The sequence below is a fragment of the Pinus tabuliformis genome, chromosome 8, assembly GCF_031772625.1.
Source record: "Pinus tabuliformis cultivar Carrire ecotype Pingquan chromosome 8, CPIR1, whole genome shotgun sequence".
Classification (NCBI taxonomy): domain Eukaryota; kingdom Viridiplantae; phylum Streptophyta; class Pinopsida; order Pinales; family Pinaceae; genus Pinus; species Pinus tabuliformis.
In genome coordinates, this window is record NC_142294.1 from 961,669,994 (window position 1) to 961,695,459 (window position 25,466).

Genomic DNA, 25,466 nt, shown 5'->3' on the forward strand with positions numbered 1-25,466 from the left:
TTCTAGTATCTCAAAGGGACCATATTATAGAGCCTTGATTTTCTTACTAGGATCTTGTAACCTCTCCTTGTTTAATGGTAACCATACTTTGTCTCCCACCTTCAATGACTTCTTTGTTCTGTGATGATCATGCCTGGAATTGTATTTTTCCTTTGAATTTTGCAATGTCTCATATACGTATATATGGATTTGCTTTATCTTTTCAAGGCATCCCCTACAAGATCCTCCCTTATTCCTCTTTGTTTTCCATATGCAATATCCAAAGGTGAAGGTAGAAAATATCTAAAACGAGTTTCAATTGGGGACCTATCAGTAGAATTGTGGACTACTTTATTATAAGAGTGTTGTATATATACCATATTTTCATTTTAGGTCTTCAAATGCTTCTGATTATAACCCCTCAAAAGTTGCACCAAAGTCTTATTAACTACTTTTGTTTTCCCATATGTTTGAGGATGGAATGTTGCAGATCTCTTCAACTTCGTGTCCATATTTTCCCACAATGTAGTCCAAAATGCAAAGAGAAATCTCATGTCCATGTCTGATAGGATGTTCCTTGGTATCCCATAGTGCACCCAAACCTGTCCAAAGAAATTTTTTGTTGCTTCTTGCTTATCAATGGTCTTGTTTCAGAGCATATAGCACACATCTTGTTGAAATTGTCAACAACCACAAATAGGTAGTCATGTCCCTTCCTGGTTATAGGTAAACATCCCACAAAATCCATAAAAATGATTTCCTAGTGAAAAGTGAGTATAGATAAGGGAGGATATAGACCATGTTTCTTATTACTAAGCTTGTTGGTACAATAGAGCATGCATAATTTTATGAACTTAGCTACATGTTCTTGCATATTGGGCCAATATGCATACCTCTGCGAGTTTGCCATTGTCTTCCTTACACCAAAGTGCCCTACAACCTTGGAGGTGTGAGCCTCTCTGATTATTTGTAATTACTCATCTTCAGGAACACATAACTTAGCAAACCTATAGAGAAACCTTTTCTGGAGATGGTAGTCAACAGTGATGTCATCATCATGCACATGACTCTGGCTCTGAAATTGCTGAAACACCTCCATGATGTCCTCATCCTCTGAATATGCCTCTCTATATGCATCATGGGTGAATGGCTCCATGTCATCAGAGTTCTTAAATTTGTGATCTTTGATATGGGTGACCTTGAAATTATGTTGGCCAACTTGTTTGTCCCTTCTTGTACTTGATCGCTAAATGAACCTGCTATAAAAACCCCATACACTTGTAATGCTTGGTTTGTTTTAGCTTAACCTGGGCTTGTAGGTATTGTATTGGTTGATGATTTATGTGGATAATTGTCTCCTTTCCCATCAAATAGTGCTTCCACTTATTCATAGCTTGCACCAGGGCATAGAGCTCCTTATCATAAGTGGGGTACTTAAGAACTACCCCATGAAATACTTCAGAATGGAACCATATAGGTCTTCCTCCCTGCATCACTCCCATAACATACCCACTCACGTTTTTCTCCACTTCAAAAGGATACTACAAGTTTGGTAATGTAAAAACTAGTGTTTGACTTATATTCTTCTTTAGCTACTCAAAGGCCCTCTGCTGACCCTTTCCCCACTCTAAACTCTTTCCACTGCTATTATGGTGTGAAGTAGCACTGCTACCACTAAAAATGAGGCTATGAATTTCCTCAGGTAATGTGTTGACCCAACAAAACTCCTAACCTTAGAAACATTAGTAGGGACTATACATTTCATAGTGGCTTATATCTTGGAAGGATATATTTTCAGCTCTCCTCCACCTATCACATAACCTAGTTACACCAAAGAATGTTGTGCAAACTCACACTTCTTGCGATTTTCTAACAACTGGTGCTTCTTTAATGTCTCCAACACGTGTCAAATGTGAGATGTGCTCCTCCCAAATAGCACTATATACCGGTATTTCATCCAAATAGACAATAACAAATAAATCTATAAAATGGTGTAATATATCATTCATAAAATTCATAAACGTAGCGAGTGCATTGCATAGACAAAATGGAATGAGTAACCACTCATACAAATCCTACCTGGTTTTGAAGGTGATTTTCCAGGTATCTTCTTCTTTGACTCGAACCTAGTGATATCCAAAATTTAAGTCCATCTTGGTGAAGTATTTCATTTATTGCAATTGATCTCGCATATCACTTAACTTGGGTAGGGGGTTACTTGTTCTTAAGTGTGATTTTGTTCAATGCCCTATAATCTATACACATTTTCCAAGTCCCATCCTTCTTTGTGTAATGATGATGGATGACCCACATGGTGGTGTTCTTAGTCGAATGACACCCTCTTCCAATAACTACTACAGTTTTATATTCACCTCACTTGCTTTTATAACGGACTACATGTACATCCTAATGTTCTGCAATGGGGAGTTTGGAAATAGTTGGATCTCGTGCTCCACTTCTCTCTTGGGCGGTAGCCCTTTTGGCTCCTAAAACAAATCCTTGTATATTTTTAGAAAAACTTTCAGTTATTATTTATGTTTCTTATTACACCCGTCCAAGGATGCCTTGCCTCTTACCGACTCTTCTGTAGATTGATTTTATCTTAAAAACAGTTAAAAATATTTCTTGCTTGAACTGAACAATTTTTTTTGGCTTGGTTGGCACTTATCAGCAAAAAAATTGACTCAACTTGGTGCGTGTTGATGGTGAACAATTTTCCATCCTTGACAAGTTGATAGTTGTTAGCTCTCCACATGAATATTACATCTCGCATGTACATATAGGGACTTCCAAATACAACTCCACATACATCATGAGGAACCACATCTAGTTCTACTTCACCAATAAAATCAACACTAATAGAAAATCTAATTTTGCATTGTTTCGTTACCTTTAACTCTACATCCTTATTAACCATCCCAATGGATATGGGCTTGGATGATCATGAACTTCCAATCCCAATTTGTTGACCAACTTTTCTATAATGAGATTCATATGTCATATTGAATCAAACAAAATATCAATCTTTGCCTTCTTGACCTATATCTTTTTGTGAAAGAGTTAGGTCATTTATTTATCTTCCTGTTGTTGAAGGAAACTCATATTAGCCTCCTTTTTGCACTGACAACATGAGATCTTCTCATCCACGTCTAAGCTACTTTCAACTTGGTTGCTCGAATCAATGGCCATGAGATTCTTCTTCTTATTGTCTTTCTTTGTGTTCTTCAGGTTAAGGTCTGGATGCAACTTCCAACACTTCTCTGTATGACCATCAATGTTACAGTGGTTGTTGGGATATTTGCACTAGTGACATGATGTGGCTACCATCTTTTTATCTTTCCCCCTTTCCACTTCTTCTTCCCCATCTTATGATTATCTTATTGCTTCTGCTTTGATACTTGAAGAGTACATCTGGGTTATTTGGGGATATACTTAGCATTATGACCATCTTTCTAAATTATGTGGTGTACTCGTATACATGCTCCCCTTTCTTTTGCTTGAAGTAGTGCCACTAGATCCACCGGTCCTCTAGATACCCGATAGGGTAAAACTGGGACTTTTGAGGGTTTTAAAGTCCTTCCACTTAGTCATTGGAGGATCTCCCTCCAACCTCAAGGTCTCTATGTGGCTTTCCCATTAAGTCAGGGCATGACCCTCTAATTTCAATGGAGCAAATACAATATTTAGTTCTTCCTCTATATGACGAAAACTAAAATACACTTCTAATTGTTGCAGCTAGTGATTTAGGTTCTGAGTGTCAATCTCACCCTGGCATAACCTGATTTTGACCTTTGTTTCCATTTTGAACAAGAATCATAAATGGTTCATGACACTTGAACTAGGTTGATCTTTTCCAGGTCCTTTCTTCAACTAGTTATTTGTTTCTTCCAGATCTCTTGATCTCCTCTATGATATTTCCTCTGCATTAGAACTCCCATCTTCTCCAAATAGCCCAAGGTTATTACCCATGGCCAACATGATGAGATTCACATTACGAATTATATATGTGGCTTGTGTTTCCAACCATGAAAAATATCTCCTTTATAGGATCATGATGGTTATTCACAAATTTTTCAGCCATGAATAAGTTTTTCTAAATTTTGGCTTAGCTGGTCTAGATCCCCTGCAAATCTCCACAATATACCAAAAGAAACTTGGCTTTGATACTAATGTGATCTGTAAACTGTCGTGGATATTCCACTGGATTGTTCATCACAATGGATATGGTAAATCTATACTTAAAAATATGAAAATATACACTATTAGGGTTTATTCCTCATTAGATTCTTGGATCTATAGAATATTTTTTATTACATATTCATGCAACCATGTAATAAAAAACTCATGAAACCACATTTGACATAATATATAACCTAAGAAACTCTTTTGAGAGAAAATCTAGCTAGAATATGAGGCAACTTTGCTCTCTTTCTCTGAATAGAAAATGGTTGCAAGTACAAAAAGTATGTATTATGGCTTGTGGGCTAGTACAATGCACAAATCTTCTCTACGTGTTCTCTCCCTATCCCTCATGGTTACTCTGCTTGTCTATGGAACAAATGCACTTGAAAATAATTAACCCCTTTTCCCCTAGTAACATGTTTATCATTAGAGAAATTTTGAGGTCTAAAATGGGCCTCCTAAGGAATATTATAAAATAATAGTCGAAATAATAAAATAAGATTACATTACATCATCAAATTTTAGAGGGAAAAAAGAAAAAGCTACTTTTTCAATTCATATTTTCAACTCATCTCCTTATGGTTTTACTTAAATTTCAAGTGATAGCACTTGTTGGATGAAAAATTTAATTCCCCACCCAAGGAGTACCCATGTTGCATACTTTCGATAGACTATACTACAGGAAAAATGAGAAATATATGAAAAAACGTGATTGCAATCACATTTTTCATGTATTTCTCATTTTTCGTGTAGAAGGGTACATCGAAAGTATGCAACATGGGTACTCCTCAGATGAGGAATTAAATTTTTCATCCAACGAGTGCTCTTGCTCAAAATTTGAGTAAAACCACAGGGAGATAAGTTGAAAATACGTGTGGAAAAAAAGTTTATTTTTTATTTTTTATTTTTTAATCTTTTTGACTTTTAACTCAAAAAATGGTGAATCATCCCCCATGGTTGAGATCATCATCTTGAATCCTATTGGTTCTTATAAAGTTGATTTTGGTTGTACATTTTTGTTTTGAGGCCCATTTTAGACCTCAAAATTTCTCTAATGAACACAACCCGATAGCCTACTAGTGCTTAGGTTTGACTCCCTCAACAATTAATAGAAGTTACAATATAGACTCTTATAAATTCTTCTTCATCATAATAATGTGACTAGCAACTTTTCCATGAGTTATGGGGGCTAACGAGGCATCCTCTTGAATTATGGTGGTGAAAATAGGAAGGCCATTCTGAGTGGCAATAACTTTTGCATATAGACCCTGATTGAGACAATTCTTGCAATGTTGGAAAGGTATTTGCTTGTATGAAAAAATGGTGCTACACTAGAGTGGTAAATTTTTACCCCCAAAAAATGTTGTTTAATGCCTCAAAATGCTCTTGGAAGGTTTAAGACCCAAATTTTCCAAAATGGGCTCCACTAGTAAAAATGGCCCTACGAGTTGATTCCTCCAATTTTTCTACTCTAAAAGCATAAAGATGGATGAAAAACAATATAATGATCCAATCTAGATCACATCTCCCCATTTTGGGAGGCTTTTTGTCCCCAACAACTTCCACTAAATGAGGTGAGGAAATTTTTCCTCTAGCTTCTCTTGGGTGTACCATTTTGCCTTACCTGGAAGTTGCCCTTTCAACCTGATCTGCCAAAGATCATGTTGCCCATGTCTTGTAGTTTTAGACATTTTCTACAAAACTATATCCTCTGTCAACTTTTCTTGAAAATCTAGTGTTAAATGCTCCACAAAAGGTAGGACATGTTCCTCTTCCTTATCTAACATGGAAGGTTCATAGAGTTTCAGATTCTCCACATTCATAATAAAGTAAATGCACATGTATGTGGGTATATTGAGTCTATAGGCAGTATCTCACACCTTTTCTAGTATCTCAAAGGGACCATATTGCAGAGCCTTGATATTTTTACGAACATGTTGTAGCCTCTCCTTGTTCAACTGTAACCATACTTTATCCCCCACCTCAAATGAATTCTCCATTTTGTAATGATCATGCCTGACCTTGTATTTTTATTGTGACTTAGGTAGTGTCTCTTGTACCTATATATGGGTTTGCCTGATCTTCTCAATAATCTTTTTAGCCCTTAAGGCATCCTCTGTAAGATCCTCCCTTACTCCTCCTTTATGCCCATATGAAATCTCCAAAAGTGAATATGGAAAATATCCAAAACAAGTTTCAAATGGGGACCTACCAATAGAAGCGTGGACTACTCTATTATAAGAGTGTTGTATATATACCATATTTTCATCCTAACTCTTTGGATGTTTCTAATTATAACTCCTCAAAAGTTGTACCAAAGTCTTGTTGACTACTTCTGTTTTCCCATCTATTTGAGGATGGAATGTTGTAGACCTCTTCAACTTTATTTCCATATTCTCCCTCAATGAAGTCCAAAATGCATCGAGAAATCTCATTTCCCTATCTGAAATTATGCTCCTTGTTATCCCAAAATGCACCAACACTTGTCCAAAGAAAAATTTTGTTGCTTCTTGCTTGAACAACATCACCCGTGTCTACAGATGGCTGCCTAGACCCCCTAAATACTTGAAGTGTACATTTTGTTTCTTAGGGAGATGCCTAGGATTATAGCCATCCTTCTAAATTATGTGGTGTAATCTTGTACACTCTTCCCCTACTTTTTCTTGAAGTAGTGCCACCAGATCCACTAGTCCTCTACATACCCAATAAGGTAAAATTATGACTTTATGAGGGTTTTAAAGACCTCCCACTTAGTCAATGGAGGATCTCCCTCCAACCTCAAGGTCTTTGTTTGGATTTCCCACCAGGTGAGGGTATGACCCTCTAATTTCAGCGATGCAAATGAAATCTTATGTTCTTCCTTTATATGATGAACACTTAAAATAAACTTCTAATTGTTGCAACCAACGAGTTAGATTTATAGCATCAATATCGCCTTAATACAACTTGATATCAATATTCGCTTACATTTTGAACATGGACTATATGAATGGTTCATGACATTTGAACTGAGTTGATATTTTCCAGGTCCTTCCTTTGGCTAGTTCTCTATTTCTTCCAATTCTCCTAATATTCCCTCTATTTCGTCCTCTGCATTAGAACTCCCATAATATCCAAATAGCCCAAGTTTATTGCTCAGGGCCATGAAAATCTCTCCTTTTTAGGATGAGGATAGTTATTCACATATTCGTTAGCCATGAATAATGTTTTACAAATTTTGACTTAGCTGATCTAGATCCCCTACAAATTTCCACAATATACCTATATAAACCTTGCTCTGATACTAATATGATTTGAAAACTTTTATGGATATTCCACTGGACAGTTCGTCACAACATATCCGATAAATCTATACTTAAAAATATGAACATCTACACTATTAGGGTTTATTCCTCTTTAGATTCCTAGATATGTAGATTAGTGTTTATTATGTATGCATGCAAATTAAAATTATGAAAAAAAAAGAGGACACTGAAATAAAAAATCACCAAATCACATTTGACATAAGATATAACCTAGGAAACCCTTTTAGGAGAACACTTAGCTAGAAGGTGAGGCCACTATTCCCTCTTTCTTTGAATAGAAAATCGCTGCAAGTGCAAAGACGTATGTGTTGTGGCCTATGGGATACTATAATGCATAAATCCTATTTATGTTCTCTCTCCCTATCCCTCTCAAATACATTACTTGTTTATGGAACAAATGCACTCAAAAGTAATTAACCCCTTTTCCTCCTAGTGGCCTAGTTATAACACAACTTGATAGCCTACTAGTTTTTAGGTTTGACTCTTGCAACTCTTAATCAAAGTTAGAATATGGACTGTTCTACATTATTATTCATCATAATCACTTGGATAGATAATTTTCCATGATTTATGGGGGTTGACATGACATCCTCTCGAATTATGATGGTGAAATCAGGAAGGCCAACTTCTAAGTGGCAATACCTTTTGCATACAAACTCTGATTAAGGTGATTCTTCCATCATTGGAAATGTATCTATGTGCAGAATATGAAAAAGAGTTGTTATGCTATAGCGGAAAAGTTTACCCCCAAAAAATGTTGTTTGATGCTTCAAAATGCTCCCAAAAGGTTTCATACTTGAATTTTCCAAACTGGGTCTTGCTGGTAAAAATGGCCCTACAATGATTCATCCACTTTTTCTACTCTAAAAGCATAAATATGGTTGAAAAACAATATAATGATCCAATTTGGATCACACCTCCCTATTTTGGGAGGCTTTTGGTTCCCAACAGCTTCTACTTAATGGGTTAAGAATTTTTTTCCTCCACCTTCTCTTGGGTGTACCATTTAGCCTTGCTTGCAAACTATCCTTTCAACCCAATTTTCCAAAGATCATGATGCCCATGTCTTGTAGTTTTGGACCTTTTATGCAAAACTATATCCTCAGTCAAATCTGCTTGAAAATCTAGTGCTAAATCCTCTGCATAAGGTAGGACCTATTCATTTTCCTGATCTAACATGGAAGGCTCATAGAGTTTCAAATTCTCTACATTCACAACAGTGTAAATGCACATGTATGGGGGTAGATTGAGTCTATAGGAATTATCCCACACCTTTCACATTACCTCAAAGGGACCATATCATGGAGCCTTGCTTTTCTTATGAGGACCCTATAGCCTCTCCTTGTTCAACTATAAACATACTCTATCTCCCACCTTGATTGACTTCTCTATTTTGTAATGATCATGTTTGGCCTTGTATTTTTCCTTTGACTTTTGCAGTGTCTCTTGTCCCTGTATATAGATTTGCTTGATTTTCTCAACAAATTTCAGCCCTCAAGGCATCTCTTATAGGATCCTCCCTTACTCCTCCTTGCTGCCCATATGCAATATCCAAAGGTGAAGGTGGAAAATATCTAAAACAAGTTCCTAGTGGGGACCAACCAGTGGAAGTGTGGACTTCTTTATTATAAGAGTGTTGTATGTATGCCATATTTTTATCCTAGGTCTTCAAATGCTTCTAATTATAACCCCTCAAAAATTGCACCAAAGTCTTGTTGACTATTTCTGTTTGCCCATCTGTTCGAGGATGGAATTTTGTAAACCTATTCAACATCGTGTCCATTTTCACCCATAATGTAGCCCAAAACGCACTACGAAATATCATGTTCGTGTTTAAAACGGTGCTCCTTGTTATCCCAAAGTGCACCGAGACTTATCCAAAGAAAAAGTTTGTTGCTTCTTGCTTGAATAACATCACTTGCTTACATAGATGGTTAGGTATCCCCCTAGATACTTGAGGAGTACATCTAGGTTCTTTGGGAGATACCTAGCATTATAACTACCTTTGTAAATTATGCGGTGTATGGGTGAATGCATGAAGATGGGTTACAATTTTGGGCCAAATGTGGTGATGAAATTTCAAGTTTTTCTTCTTTATCGAATTGCAACCCTCAAAATTCATATAAGTATTGTGAATTTCGATTCAGAGTAAAAAGACATTATGTGGATAATCATGTTGTTCTCCTAATGATATTTTTTGCAAAAAGATTTAGTCTCGTATAATCTCTAAATTTTCCATTAAATGCAATACTTGTCCTTGTAATTTTTCGCACATCTTAAGAGGTATGCATGTGTTCACGTAGAATAACTTAGTCTAAAATGTGTAATTTTTAATATGTGTGTGAGAGAGAGAGAGAGAGAGAGAGAGATTGAGAGAGAGCATGATCTACATAGAGAGAAGTAAGTTTTTCATATTATTTTTATTTTATTATTTATTTATTTTTTTATATAAAATTATATATTTTTAATTATTTTTCGAAGTTGGTGAAGTAATATTTCAATTGCATTTTGGAGACACATGTTCACGTAAGATTTTTTTTCAACTCTTTAAGTAAATGGAAAAAACAAGAGTTTCCTTTTGAAGAGGACTTGTAAACAAAGATAGTGATATTTTTTGAAAATTTTTCATTGTGTTATTTATTTTTTATTCAACCCCTTTGAAATTGTTCAAAAAAAATTCAAGCATTATGTTTAAAATAAATTCGATGAAAAATATCATATGAATTCGAAAGTGTCAAATTCATATATCATTGGATAGAGGATTCTTTCACGAATCTAACATGATCAACTCTGCCACTTAAGGACAAATTCTGCCCTAAATCTGTTTGGTACAAAATAGAGTTGCAGAAAATATGCAGAAGGGGTGTTGAAACTTTGATTTTTAGGACCTTAGGAGCTCGATCAAGCACTTAAATTCAAAATTCAAATTACTCGATCGAGCATTAAAGAAACCCTCGATCGAGCCATATAGGTGGTGTTGACGGTGTTGGACCCACCAACATGTCAGGGGATCTCCCCGGTAAGAAGTCCCAATTAGACCTCAGACTGTTTGGTGTAGGTGTCCCAGTAGTGGGTCGTACGACAATGCCTTGATCGTGATTTCGCACAGAGGCAAGTAAGATAACTATGTTGGTAGCAAGGGTGTGACATATGCACTGAGCCAAGAAAGGTGCATGAGAGGTTCTAACACACGAGGGTTGAGATGACTACGCCCCTTGGAAACCTGTGATAGCACAGAGTTAAGAAGGGAACACACGAGAAAAGATACATCACAACATGGAAGGCAAGTTAGCTAACAATGCAAAGTGATGGTTAAACCAACAACTCATTTAAGAAAGATTCATACATACATACACATAAATAGCTATACATGCATGCATAAGTAAACAAATACATATATTATTTAGAGTAAATAGATAGCTGAAATACAATGCAACATATGCATGAAATGTGATGGCTTTTGTTATATTAAGAAGTGTAAGTTCCAATCATACAAGACATCCATGTCCAACCACTAGTTATGACAATGGAACGTTACAACCACAACCACCTGCTCCTCCAAAGAGATGTACTAGCTCTACGTAGTGGAGAAGCCAAGGCTCGTTACAATACTATCCAAGCTCTCTCTAAGATAGTCCTATTAGAAGCTTGGTTGACCAAAAGCCTCTACAATGAGTTATGAGGGACTATGTATAGCAAAGGGTGCGGTGAACCTTGAAATTCCGCTTTGTGACAGTTTACCTACCCTCATGACTCTTCATCTACTCTATGACTGTTACATCCAACTATCTACACTTGAACTTGCACTTGACAAGATGATACATTACAATGCACATGTACCCATGTGAGACAAAATGGTTTTGAGAAACCCATGTAAGACATCACTATGACTCGGACAACTATTGGAAGACCAACTCTTCGACATCTTCATTGTGGTTGACAATAGTGAATTGATGCCAAGATCAGTAGTCCGTGATGGTGTCCTTGTGCTCCAATGTGACATCTTTCTGGAACGTGACTCCTGCCTCCATAGCATCCGGGTACACTTCTCGGGTTCCTCTTTCCAACTCGTTTGAAAGCATGCACATCATTGTATTCAATGTGGCCGGACCAACAACATACTTGTGCATGATGTCTGCAATGATGGGCAAGTCTAGGCTGGCAGCAATGCACATCAACTCATTAAAGTACGAGTCAAGCTCTAGTTGGACCTATGCCTTTGTCTTCGCCTGGGTGAGAGTCCTAATAGATGGGATTGCATGTGCGTGTACCACAACATCCATACTCTTGAATACACATGCATGGGAATCCTGTAGACTAGTGATGAGCTGTGAGAGCTCTTCATATTTCCAGATCTGACTCTGGATGTGTGCCTTCAGCTCGACCGCTCTGGGCTTCATTATCTTAGGCAAGTGAATCGGGGCTCCCTTGTATCTCATCGTCCATGTTTGCATGTAATCAACAACAGCATGCACGTTTGACAAGATACGTGTTCTTCTAGCACATCGTTGCTGCCATCCGTTGAGATGGATGACTGCCTTATGCACAGTACCAAACTTGGAATACAACACCTACATAACTGTGTCAAGGGACAATACTTCATCTAGTATTTCCTTCTTAAGTTCTGCTTGGGTGGACATTGTCACCAACTCTCCTCCTTGCTTGGCCTTCTGTAGCTCCTTAGCCATTCACTCATTCTCAGCTATCAGAAAGCGAAAAATTGAGCTAGTGGCTTCGGCATATGCTCTAGTGGCATCGGCCAAGGCTGTTGGATGTTTGAGCACGTCAGACACGATCAATCGTTCCTCATACTACAGGGGATGTATGATCTTCCAGAGTTGACATCTACGATATTGCACAACTCTATGTTGAGATTCATCAAATGAGATGTTGTGCATCTCTCCTTCCGGCTAATCTCCAAGGATCTCAGTGTCTCCTTGGTCACTTGGGACTTGATCATAGTTTGGATGCGGTGAAGATGGTGGGTCGACCTCTTGGTGGTGAGGCATGAGGTCGATATCATGCTCTAACTCTCACTGCTCCATTTTTGTACCATCTTGTTACACAGTAATTTGTCACTGTCTCCCTGTCAGTCTTCCTGCTGTGTCATGAGACCAAATTAATTATGCTCATGCTCTCTAATGTTGCCAAATGACCCACTTTGCCAAAGTTTTGCTATCATCGCGACTGTTGTAAAAATAAGCGCGCTGATGAGCGCTCCAAAACAGACCTAATGCACTGCCAGCGCGGAAGTACACGTGATTCCCGTGCTGGTCGAATTTCATGAGACAGCGCGTCTGTTATCTATATCTTATCGCGCTAATATGACTTCCTTTGTTATTCAGCAACGATGTCAGCGCTCCAGTGCAGTTATGAACCCGCGTTGATCCAGTTTGGGCGAGTTTGTTCTAACAGCCGGCCTTCCAGATGACTCCAGACCTGGTTGTTGGCCTTGTAAATGTCGCCCTCCCTTCTCTGGCATGTCTGTTTCGTCATTTGAGCCACCTTCCTTGGAGATAAGCTCATCCTCCCACCATTCATGGAGACTCCTTCTCCTATTTAAGCCTCTACCATTGCCGTGAGCAGTGAGTTTGGAATTCGTAGTGCTTGGAGTGTTGCTGCTAGTGTGTGAGCTTGATAGGTAGCTGGTGTGACAAGTGTGGGATTGCTAAGGAGCTTAAGGAAGGTTGTGAAGTGTTTCTTTCTTGTGTAAACATGTGTGAGAGAGAACTTTTGTCTTGGGAGATCTACCTCCAAGGGTGAATGCCTAAGAGACTTGCTGGCTGGACCCTCTTGAGAAGGATTTGACGTTTTAACTATGGTTGTATTCTTCTTTGTTTATTAATAATAGACGACTATCATTATGGTTCCACTCTTAATGTCCTTATGATGCTGTTTGAGTTATATCCTTTCTGACTGATATATAGTTACATCTACTGGATTTTATGCTTGTGTTTGTATCGTTCTTTGCATGTGCAGGTGTCCGTACACGAGGATCGTGACCAGCCGAGGCAAAGGGACGGGAGCATCAACTCTTCTACAAGTACTAGCGTTGGAATCCAGGTAGGCCTTCATCATTGGTCTTTTATGTGTAATTAGGAACCTGCGTGTTAGCGTTGTTTGATTGTTGCTAGACCTCGTTTGGACTAGTAGGGATCGCCTCTGTCCGCAGAGGGGATTTACCTCCACAACACATCTGTTCAAGCGCTTGCACTATCTCCTGAGCGAAGTCCCGCTCCTGCTATGGTTCACCCTACTCGCCTGATGCTAGTTGTTTTGATAAGTCCACTACCTGTACGGGTGTTGTTTCATTCGTCTGCACATGTTGCGTGCCCTGTTGTACCTGTTGTTATTGCGCTTGCCTCTCCTGTTTGTGCATCTCTTGTTCCTTCCAAAGTTTCTCCTTCAACTCGTGCAACTCCTTTTCTATTTCCTCAATTCTCTGTTTCTCCCTTTGCCTTTGTGAGATTCGCTTATCGCGTTGTTGCCTCTTTGCCTCTATAGCCATAGTTACTTTCTCTGCAAGTGGATCTGCTTGGAACTTGCATCTTTGCTCTTCCTCCATTCGATCGACGATCTTCCTCTTGCCCTTGTCATGCACTGGTATGTTCACCTCTACTGTTGCTACTGCTTCTGGTGCTCTTCGGGATGCTGCTTACATTGCTTCGCTAACCATTCCATAGCGGAGCTGACCTATTCATTGGGTCTAGATAAATTGTAGCAATATCTCCATGGGTCCTCCTTCGCCCAATGAAATTCCCCATGGATCCAGTTGAACTGTACTCTCGTGTAATGATCTCTCACAAGACAATGTGGGTCATGCGGATTATAACTTCAGAGGTCGAATGGATACTTCTTCATTTGATCTGCTTCGATATCCGCATGCTTGAAATTTCAGATCTCATATAACCCAATGCGCAGTGGAAGAGCGGGCCAAGGTGCCTTCTTCTTCCGGTGCAACCTAGCTATCAATCCTGCCGAGATGTGATATGCTGCTTCCTGCATGATGAGCACGTCCAAGGAAAACTTTAGTAGAACATGTAGAGGCTTCTCTGCATTCTACATTCGTATGAAGGTGCCGGATGTGAGGCATACCAATCAGTTATGTCTATCAGTGCCTCCATTGCCGCCATCGACATGTAGGGTGGATCCTGTTCGAATATCATCTTGTAGTCCGGGGTGACAAAATGACCGGACAACCATGTGATAACTCCTCTGAAGCTGCATTCAGACAACATCTTACAATAAGTGTTCACAGTAGTCTCCATCAGTGACCATGTCCACTTCAAGCCCATAAACTCTTGTAAGGCACAAACTGCATCCAAGATGTAGGTAGACATGTAGATTTCTGCTTGCATACCTTTGGGTGGTTGTCGAGCCCTCGTTACCTATTCCTTTAGCTAATGAGCCAACATGTCGAACCAGTTGCATGGTTTGCCCTCTCTGGCCAGTTGGTCCAACGCAATCACCCAACTATGTGGGAAGGTTTCTGTGCTTTCTTGGCCATACAATCGACATGCAAAGATGACCAAGTATTGATATGCCTTCTGTAGTATCTTCGTCTTGTAGATCTGGTTGGGTGTCATCCTAAATCTAGCCAGCTCCTTTACCCATTTCTTCATAATGTCTCTGGAGTTGGCATTGTTGCTAGGTAAGCTAAAGGGAGTCTCCATGATAGTTACGGGCTCCAACATCTGATACATCTCATCATAATCCTCTGCTTTGAAGGTTTCAATCTTTGTCCCATCGACACTTCTCAAGTTCATTGTCTCAGGATCAGTGTGCGAGATGATCCAATGTATCATCTCCGCACATGGGAACACGGATATCTGCATGCAATTCGGTACAAGCCAAACTTGTGAATGTTCATGTATACTTGGCGGTCTTCGAGGTCTTCCCCAAATGTGCTTGTAAATGCATCATTGACCTTTTGCCACTTCAGTTTGATGTCCTTGTCTAGAATCAACTTGGTATCTTCATATATTGGTAGAATTGCGAACACTCGCTGAATCATTGCTCCAGTTGCACTTCCATCAGTGTCCTTTGATCCTGATCTCTTGGAGGCCATTGATCCTAAACTATCATGAAGGCAGACAAACACCTGTAAGATCTGGAGAAAAAGTGACATGCATGGCAAGTAATTTGTCAGTGAAAACCAAAGCAAATTGGAGGAATGACATAACAAATACATGGGGATTGATGGACAAAGATTGCACAATTCCTTCTGGGAGGCTGAGTGACTGGATGCAAGAATTGTGCAAAAGGTAGTTTGGGTTGTCTAGGAGGCATGACAGGTTGTTGGATCTGCGCAATGCGTAATCTAGGCTAACTGCTGACTATAGGCTCAGTGACTGCATTGCACAATTTTCTAGGCTAGAAGTCACTGTCCCTCAGGATTGCGCAAAGCAGGCTTGGGAAACAGCTGCTAGGTAGAAATGTGCATTTCTGGAGAGGAAGGCAGAGCCTTCCCTCTTAGGATTGTGCAATGTTGTCTTGGTGAGGCAGAGTCCGGGCCAAGGTTGCCCAAACTCGCAGATGGGCAACTGAAAGCAAATGTGATAGTGAATGCATGGCGATACTGGGTGTAGGTAGAAGCAAATGATCATGCATGAAAACAATGAAGGAAATATTCAGAAAACAGAATGACATGCATGTGGGTGAAGCAAGTCGCCAAATCGATGACCATTCATGTAAAACAGTTTCATGCATGCGACAACAGTGAGATAGCAATGAAAACTAAAACAGTGCTAGTACAAGCTAGTATGCATGTAAACGACAACAAGCATTTAAATAAATTGAGCAAACAACACTCACATAAGTAGAAACACAAAAAGCGATAGAAATGTTGTAAAAGACAAGTTGAGGTCACTTACCCGTGAATAGTTGAGATGGATGTGTCGAAGGGTCTTGGATGTGCTGTGGGATGTCAGAGCTCCAAGATCGATGTGAAGAAATGAGCTTGGAAGCGTCGAATAAATAAGTTTTCAGCTCATCGCGCGCATGCCACAAATCTAGGAAAAAGCGACACTTAGAGCAAAGATTCTGAAACGATCTTTGCATGTAACCTCTAGCTGCTAAAAATAGCTCCCTAAAATCTAGCTATGCTTTTTGCATGTTGCTTTTTATATTCTGGGAAAATGAAACACATGAATACAAGTCAAGTTTCCTTGGTCCTAGGTGGAACTGGGTAAACCAACTGTACATGCAAGAGCCTGCTCAACTGCTGGGAGAAAATGCACATTTCTGGAAGGGAGTTGGGCTGACTGCCCAAGAGATTTGTGCAATTTCTGGGCAGAGAACCTAACTACTGCCCAGGATTGCACAATTCCTGGGCTGAGCAGCCCTGTTGGGAGGAATTGCGCAATTTTTTGAATGAAGCTTGATTGGCAGAATTGTGCAATTCTGGAGCCCAGCAAGCTGCCAGACTGAATTGCGCAATTTCTGGAGGGAATGCTGGTTGCCCTCCAGAATTGCGCAATTTCTTGAGGTAGCTATTCAAACTGCAGTTAGACCAAGTTCGGAGAAACAACATGTGAGGGGAATGCATCAATCTCTAATAGACAAGCTTCCTTTCTGCAAGAAAATCACTGAAGCTTGTGTACTTGACAAAACAAGACATGTTGCTGTGAAAAGTTGGTAAGGATGCTCCAAAACGAAGCTCAGGAAAAATTTTGGAGGGTGGTTGTAGCCGCTACAACATGTGGTTAACTAACGAATTGATCGAGACTATTGCTCGATCGAGCAATTAAAAAGATAACCACCACCAAATGACTACTAACTTTTATTAATGTTATTTATGTAAAATGACACGACTTAAGAGCTTGATCGAGCCTCTGTTGTCAACCCAAATAAAAAATTAGTCTAAATTTGAATGTAGAAAAAAAGCAACAAACGTTCATTCATAGAGAAACATCAGAGTGTGAAAATTACACAAAGATTCACAAAAAACATGGGAAATTGGAGATTTGGATCTAGAAAAGGAAAGAATTTTCCATCCACAAAGGAAATTTGAGAAAAAGCTAGAGAAAGGATGCGAAAAATATGTCAGACATTGAGAGAACAAGAAGATCATGCAATTCAAGAAATTCATGCAAATACACCTAATTCAAATTGTCTCACATCTCATATCACTTGCTCCATATTGTATGTATTAGGAAATATGATTGAAAACCATAAACAAATGGAGAATGAAATAATAAAACTAGATAAAATAAGCATTGAAAGTAATACCATGTAGTTAAAAATTGAGATGTAACAAAAACTAAAGTAAACCACTTGAAACCATGGAAATGATTGAAAACCACTTGAAACCATGCAAATTATTGAAAATTACTTGAAACCATGGTTTATTGGAATTTTTTGAAACCAGTTGAATTCATGCAAATTATGAACCACCTTTGAATTGTAATGGTTTAGGATAACCCACAAAAACTAAGGATGTGATTTAACCAAAGAAAACGATTAGAAGATAATTTCCATATATTATTTACATGAATTAAAATTCATGTAAATTTATTGACAAGATGGATTAGCAAAAATGGCTGTTAGATAGGTGCTCCAAAACCTATAAACATTAGTTTGATTAATGATTGATATCCTTGTATGAGTTAAAAGAGATAAAATGTGTCAAGATCTAGAAGGAGCAAGAATATCCCTCCTTCCAATGTGCATGAACTGAGAAGACACTCTTTGTTAAACATATATTACAACATTAAATTTTTGTAAAATTCATCATCATATATAACATTTAATGGTTCCTTGAATCGTGAATGATGATACCTACCTTTGAAAACCTCACAAGTTTATTCTTTCAATTATCACATGAAGGTTATGAATTTTTTTTAAAGAGAACACATTTTTTAAAGACATACAAAGTGTAGTGTAGATTTGTGCTTGCAAAAAAGGGAGTGTATTATTGCATATAACTATAATTGTCCATGGAAGGCTCATGTGATTAATCAATATTACATTCATAGATAATAAATGTAAAAGAAATAAATTAGCATGCATGCATTGATGATATGGCAGAAATGTTTACAATGTTAATCTTCTTAGACTATGGCAATCTAATGTTGATTAAATTCATCTAGTTGTTTCTCAACATGTAATCGTGAAATATATTGCAAAATATGGTTCAAAAGAAAAAAAGAAGAGTTCCTTGTTTTAAACTTTATCGAGATTTGATGAAAATAATTGAAAACATAAAAGGCATTCGATATCCATATTTCACATGCATAAAAAAAGGTTCCTTGCATAAACACATATTTTTTAAAATCCTCTTACCCCTCTTTGTGCCCTACTTGTTTGTTGTGCTACAATTTCCATGTACATTCTCCTAAAAAAACACTCAAATCATTTGTTCCCCTCTTCACCACAAATGATAACAATGTACATTCATTGTTGATAAGATCTTGAAGCAACTTCCTTGTTCTCTAAATCCACTAAAACCTCTCTCTCTTTATTTCTTTTTGTTTCCTTATCAACAATTTCATTGGCCTTCTCATACTTCTCATCCCACATTTCTTCCAATTTTTATCTGGAATTGTGAAATTCTTTGTAGTTATTATAAGTTCTTCCTTTAAGAGAGTTATTATTACTATTGTTATATGGTAACTTTAGTTACACATTTTAAAATACTAAATGATATGGTGCTTCTAATGAAGATTTTTTTTTTGCAACTAATTTGATTTTGTATAGTAGGCTTTCAAATATTAACATACTTAAAAACTAGTTGAATAGGTTCCTTATTGTATCATGGAGTGTGTATTTATGTATTGTATGGTTTTTTAGTCATAATTTATCTTACTGATTAAATTTGTATAAATTTATAGATATATATTTTGTTTTCTCTCGTGAAATAAACTTGGCCATTCAATTTGGTAATCACTAGTTTGATTTTTCAAGAATCTCCCATTCACCATATTCAAAAGATTCGCCACATCATTAAGTTCTAAGTAATAATTCCCTCTGAAATATGTATTTAAAACTTTCCTATATATAATAATTTAACTTAATTTCTATTAGTATTTAGTTCAACAATCTTGAAAATTATTATACAATATATTGTTCATCAATTTTACTAGATCTTCATCCTCTTCTCATTTTTAGTCACTCTCTTTGGCTTCTTTAGTAAACTCTCCAAATCTTCTAATTTTATTTCTAACACGTATTCTTTTCTAATCACTTAAATCTAGTTCATTCTCTTCTCACAATCCCTTTTACTTGTTTAAATAATTGAAATTTTTAGTAAATAAGATATATGAACACAAATATAATATACCATCCTTGTTATAGTAGGGATCACTTTTAGTTTGAGATTTATATAGTCTTTTGAAGAAATGGAAAAATGTTGCTAAGAATAAGTAATTTTGAAAAAGCTCTTGAAATTCTTCACTTGGTAAATGTGACTTGATGTGAAACCAAACAAAGCTTCAAACCTAGATTCACTAGTAAAATTTTGGGGTTGTTGTCATTCACTGCATTATGAGTTTTCAATTGTCCAAAGTGCAAAGAGAACAATGAATTTTGAAGCCATCTCCTAAGCCATAGAAGTTCACAAAGCGAAATTGTACCCTCTCCATTGGATAGTGCTCAGAATAAGCTTTCCAATGGTAGGTGGAAGTCCAAAAATGGATCTTTGGATTAGAAGTTAGAGCAGATTGAAGATACCCTTTGAAAGCCAAAAAACGAAGAGGAAAAGACCAAGGGGAGGCTAATCACAATTTCATTTTCCTAAGAGCAGCGGTGGGGGAAAGGACAGAGAAACTTGCAATCAACGATCGTCAATATCGGCGATTGCAAATGTCATAGGTCCCAGGCTCATCGCAAATTGTAATTGGTGATCGGAGGTCCTTAGCTCATAGTGTATCGCAGATCGGAGGTCCCGACAGTCAAGCATATTAGCAATTGGATATTTCACTTAGTAAGAACATGGCATTCAATGCTTCGTGTAGCAGAGCTCCGATATCAGCAAATCAGTGATCGACAGGTCCAATGGACATTTCTTAAGGAATTGTGGAGGAATACGTTGATAGTGTTAAAGCAGCAGGGGAGGGTCGATGCCGATTTACAAAGGAAATCAGTTGCAAAACCAGAGGTAGGCAGGCCTTTTCTCTATACCCGGGGGGGGGGGGGGGGGGGGGCACGTGGCAGAATACCATTAGTCCAAAGAATACACATGGCATCTAACGTCAGTATGAAGGACACGTCACACAGAAATTTGGCATTTTTTAGGGGTCCTATGGGGACATATCTGGGTGACACGTGTCACCACTCAGGAAGTGCCACATGACATTAATGACATCACTAAAGGAGGTTCCCGCAGATTGGTGATCGATGAAGTTAAAGGGTTGCAATTCCAATTAAAAGTCTCCGATTGCGATTTGTGGTAAAGGGGGCTCTGATGCAGGGGTCAGTCGCGGTCACATTAAGTATCAAAGATCCAAGGGCTTAACGTAAAGGCGATCAACGATTGCAAGTTTTAGGAGGATGCACCAAAGGACATTGAAAGGAAACTGTTGATTTGTTGACCTCCGATATTTGGTTGAGCCTCAAGTTGTAGGCTGTGGTCCTATGATGCAAAAAAAATGAAAGGGATAAACCGTAAGGGGCCAAAGGAGATCGACGTTCGTTGTTTATAAAGACTTTTTAGTTTTAAAGCCCCTGATCCCTAAGCTTCGATACACTTGTATTAACTGGTTCACAGGGCATATATGGCTCCGATAAGCGTAGTACAGAGCTTTGAAGGCAGATGGGTTGGCAACTGAAGTATAAAATGAAGGCATGGTGTAGCGACAAATTAGTATGGGGGGACTCAGGAAGATTAATCGCTCAACATGGATCTCCACTCAGTTGTAAATGTAAAGTACTGCCCTGACAAACTCTATTTCTGCTCTGTGACAAGAAAACACAGTTGATCGTTATCAGCTACAGAGAGTAGGGAAGCCAAACAGTTAAAGACTGAAAGCGACAGGCAGAATGGTCGATCATTGAGGCAGAGACATGGCCTAAGCAGAGGCCATAACAGGGGCGTCTGGAAGATATTATCCTCCCATCATCTTTCAGTTTTCTTTAATTTTTATTATTATGTAATTTCTGTTTATTTCTAAGAAGGGAATCAAATCCCGATTGTAATAATTTGGACAGCAGGCGTTCGCACACCGAGACAACTAGTTGTCTGTGAGACAACTGGAGCTCAGGCCAACATATTTTGTAACTGTTTTACAAAGACATCCCTCTCCTTATAAAATGGAGGAAGAAACACTTAATAGAGGTTCCAGAATCCTGCACCCTCCGTGGTCAAATTCTGTGATTCCATTTTTGGTTCTAGGTTGCCTGTTCATGAGGGACTTGAGCGATATACTGATGAATATAATGGACTGGTAATTGGACCCATTTTGAAGATTAATGGAAATATTTTGTGATTTCAATCATGGTAATGCACAGTATGTCCCCCCCTTTGTTTATCACTTCATGTGTGTTTTCTCCCTTTAAAATAGTGAAATGAAGTTGCAGGTTCCACCCTTGTTCATGATTGTATATTTGTTACAAAGTAGTAACAATACCTGTGTTAGCTACAGATTTACTTACGTACCTGTAATGTGCATAGATTTAGTTATGATGTTTGATGATAAATGTGCCCATGAGGATTATGGCCTAAAAATTTTAATTTGTGCTCCACTATTTCCACTCTTTCATCTCCTCCCTCTTCCATATTTCTATCGGAAAATAGTTGCTTAGTTTTCTGTGTTATTTACAACCCTATGCATTGAATTACTCCTTCCTATCCTCCTCTCCAATTTACTACAACTTCAATATAAAGCTGCTTGTTGTTGTGTGTCAGCCACCAGAACCAAATATTTCTTTTTGAGGTTGGCCCGATTTACCCCCTGAGCATTTGGATCCATGTATTAGCTTGAGTTTACCTGGATGACAGACTATTGAACCAAGCCCCCTTTTATTCTCTTTTTAAAACATCATGACAATTGGAGTGAAACTAAAAGCCCCCATTGAAAATATTTCATGCACTCCTCTATCTAAGATGTCCTAGGCACTACGCTACAATCATTCCAGAGGCTGTCTCTAGGAAGTTTTCTATGTCTCCCGAAGCACTCGTGATGTAGGTGCCATTAAAGCGTCAATGAGGGTTATATCTAACAATAGACCACCTTTATCAGACACCCTTCAATCCTATGCCCAAAGGGTTTTAAGTTTTTTCATTTCTTAAACATGTGTTGGGGGAGAGTGAAGAGAGATTAATGCTTGTGCGACTAGATTACTTGTGAAATAGGTATATATTTACAATTTACTCTCCTCTAATTTTATTCTTAACATCTATTCTTTTTAAATCATTTTTCTCTTTCCTTCTGTTCTCACAATCCCTTTTAGTTGGCATTGGATTTTAATTAAAATGTTTGGATAATGAGACGTATGAACAAAAATACAACTTGATCTTTGTTGTAGAAATCACTTTTAGTATAAGATTTATATAGTCTCTTGAAGAAACGAAAAATTGTTGCAAAGAAGAATTAATTTTGAAAAATGTCAAATGCTTCACTTTGGATATATATATATATATATATATATATATATATATATATATATATAATATGAATAAAGAAATTCCAATTTTTTTTAGTAATATGGTACATTTTCTTGAAATAATTGATTAAATACACTAATTTTATATAAAGAAGATTAAAATACAAATTAACAATTTTCAATTACGATATTGGAAAATTTATAAAAATAAATTATTTTAAAATTTTTGACAATATTGTATTTTATTAATTGTTTATAGAAATATATTTAACCACACATTATAACTATATAATACATATTTCAAATGACAATTTTTAAACACTTAAATTATAATATATCATTAAAATTTGTATATAATTAATTAATGTTTTTTTTCCAACATAACTTCATGATAAACCACACATTATAACTATATAATACATATTTCAAATGACAATTTTTAAACACTTAAATTATAATATATCATTAAAATTTATATATAATTAATTAATTTTTTTTGCCAACATAACTTCATGATTTAACATAAAAGATAAATTTATTTTTTATCATTAAAATTTATATATAAATGAATTAATTTTTCATTTTTAACATATGATCATATTTAAAACACAAAATATAAAATTTTAAGTTTGCAAATATTTTACAAATTGCATATCTTCAACTAGTTTGCAAATTTCTTATCCTTTACATGGGGGTTCCTCTATTGGGTGTTCTCAATTGTGGCATCACTTGAAGTTAAATCATGATTTATGCATAAGCAACAAATTTTAGCTATTTAACTAAATCAAGTTACGTAATTCAATTTAGTTGGTAATGGAAATATAATGTTTCCCAAAGCACTAATTTTTCATCTCCCTATATTATGCTCACATATAGCATAATTTGGAAAAGTAATTGGCCCATTATCCATACATCTTTTATTTTCTTGCAAGGAAAAAACATCACATAGTATAATTAGGGGAATTGTATTAAAGGATCATGAACCACATATCCACATACTTGCAATTCAAACACTTTGTATGTGCACTAGATTCACCTTGCACACACCATCACTACTAACCAATTTGCTTTACTAACCATTACAAGTAGAGTAATTGCTTATATTTTACTTTGAAATTTTGCACACAAACATATGCTCACATAATATAATTAGGAAAGAAGTAAGTGGCCCATCATCTACAAATAATTTGTTTTCTTGCAAGGAACAAACATCACATAGTTTAATTACGGGAATTGTAAAGGATCATTGCATATCCACATCAATTCACACTTTGTTTGCTCACAATTTCACTTGTACACATATTCACAACACATACTAAGCTCACTTAAACTTCGTATAAATCATCTTTTTGAAATCTTTGTACCTAATTTATTTGAGCTTATATCTTATTGCGCACCCTAAGTGAAACGAAGTCTTTCTAAAAACAACCTTAACCTAAACACACTAAATTCCTGTCAGGCCAGGCAGTAACTCTCCAAAGGCAGAAAAAACTGATTCGTCTGATTATTCCATAGGTAGGTTATTGTTATATACATTAGGAGTGATTGTTCAGTTCATCTCCCGATCACTGTTCAAATTCCTGATTTATTTATTTAGAGATTCCCCCAATCATGAAGATTAGGTGTCAACATTCCCCCCCTTAATCTGAAGGGATGTTGGTGAGTCCAAGCATCATTCTGAATCGTTCAAGCTTTTCCTTTCCAAGTGCTTTGGTGAAGATGTCTGCAATTTTCTCATTTGTGGAACAATGATGGAGATGGATCGTTTTGGCCTCAACATGATGTCGAATCAGATGATATTTAGTATTGATATGCTTTGTTCGATCATGGAGCTTTGGATTGTTGGCCAACTTTATTGCAGAGGTGTTATCAATCATGAGTGGAGTTGATTGTACTTGTTTTACCTGCAAATATTCAAGAATTTTCCTGAGCCACACAATTTCTTTCGTTGCTTTAGCTGCTGCCATGTATTCTGCTTCTGTTGTGGAATCTGCTGGAACTGATTGTTTGCGTGATCTCCAGGAGACAGCTCCTGATCCAAGACTCATAGCATATCCTGAAGTAGATACCCCAGTTTCTTTGTCTCCATCGAAGTCTGAATCAGAGTATCCAATCAAGCTGAAGTCGTCCACCTGTGTATACTTGATTCCAAGGTCTTGAGTTCCCTTCAAGTACCTTATAACTCTTTTTGCAGCAGACCAATGTCCCTCACAAGGCTTTTTCATGAACCTGGAGAGGATTCCAACAGTAAATGAAATGTCTGGTATGGTAGTAGTGAGGTAGATGAGACTTCCTACAAGCTGTCTATACTTTGTTGCATCCTCAAATTCCTTTCTTTCAATAGATGTGAGCTTTAAGTTTTGTTCCATTGGAGTAGAAAGAGGATTGCACTCTGTCATGCCAAATCTGTTTAACAAATCTCCAATGTATTTCTTTTGAGAAAGAAATATGGATTTTGGA